Raw genomic sequence first — 1582 nt, 5'->3', positions numbered from 1 at the left:
TCCCAAATTAGGGATTGCCTTTTGTAACCTGAATTCTATCATGGTGGTGAAATCTCAGAATAATTGCTCTCATTTTTACCTCTTCCATCATGGAGTGTTTCTTCAATAACACATGGACCATCTCGGACCATCGTATATTCCTCTGGCACTTTATTAGAAATTGGGAATTTTGTAATCCTATGCAAAATGAGATTGCATGCTTTCTAATGTAAGAAAGGAGAGAAAGAGAGAGAGGCCAATTCAGCTCTAAAACTGCAATTGTTTGCCTACCTCCAGGGACACATCTCACAGATTGCCATGAAAATAAATTGGAAAGTTTACAATTCCAAATCATTGCCTACCACGTATTACTTCACAGACAGAAACAAACACTTCTACCACCATCATCACCACCGGGAATACACGAAAACATATCTGAGAACTTTCATGCCTTCATAAGGAAAAAGGCATTACATTAGTTTAGACTATAACCATTCAGAAAGTGTGTTTGTTTTCTGCTGCTTTTAAAATGATTTATTATTTATTACTATTTTTTTTTTTTTTAATTTCAAGATTATCTTCTTTATTTCTTCAGGAAAGGAACAGTTTGGGTCTCTGTGTCATTACCGAAGCAAAGCAAAAGCCTGCAACTGCGGATGGCTGCAATTTCCACCATAACAGTGAACCCAGCAATTAGAACCGTTTGTTACAGTGACAGCGGAGAGAACCATTTTCAAGCAACGAGGCAGCAGCATAGGAGCTGAAGAAAGCGAGAGTGCGTTCATTTGAAGGGGACTATCGCCACACAGCCGCTAATTCCGGAATAGCAGGCAGTTTTGGGAACAGGCTACCAGGGCTGATATTCACATAAATTCTTGAACTTTTCGGGAAGGTCTGATTTTGCTTTCTCTGACTGAAAATAAAATTGGATCATAAATGTTGGCATTTGAGAAGAGACAGAGAGTTTTTTCTTTAGCTCACTTTCTAATTTAACTTCTTATTTTAATATTGAAAATATAAAGGTGGATATTTCCATTGCTAATTCTGGATTTGAAGTAGTATTTCAGTGCTCAGAAAGCATCTCACAATAGAAACTGTGCCAATAGAGCCATATTTATTTTACAACAAAGGCATGTGAAACATAACTTCAACATTTTAATCCGTTTCCACTTAGTTTCCCTGATTTTCATATATCTTAAATTATGTTTAAAATTTCATTGATAGCTTGGGAAAAAAATGCGGTGTTTGATCTCTTTTCTTTTCTCCTTCCTCTCTTCTTGCTTCTCCTTGTTATTCTTATTTTTTAAAAAAATATATTCCCTTTTATTACTATTGGATTTAATTCTTGATTCCAACAATGACAAATGGCATAACTCTACGACCTATGAGATTTTCTTTGGATTTTTATTTCCCTATCTCTAATGAAGCAAGAATACTACTTGCTTACCTCAAATAAATCATTTGAGAATTAATAAATTAATGTGAAATCTTTGATCTTCTCAGAGCCAGGTACTTTTTCTTCCTTTGTTCAAGAGCTGTTATTATATAAAAATTCAATAAATAGCCAACTACAGATAACACTTAGACGTTAAACAGGCATCTT

Source organism: Pteropus alecto, unplaced genomic scaffold (assembly GCF_000325575.1).
Source record: "Pteropus alecto unplaced genomic scaffold, ASM32557v1 scaffold146, whole genome shotgun sequence".
NCBI classification, from domain to species: Eukaryota; Metazoa; Chordata; class Mammalia; order Chiroptera; family Pteropodidae; genus Pteropus; species Pteropus alecto.
Note: the sequence above shows the minus strand (reverse complement) of the source record.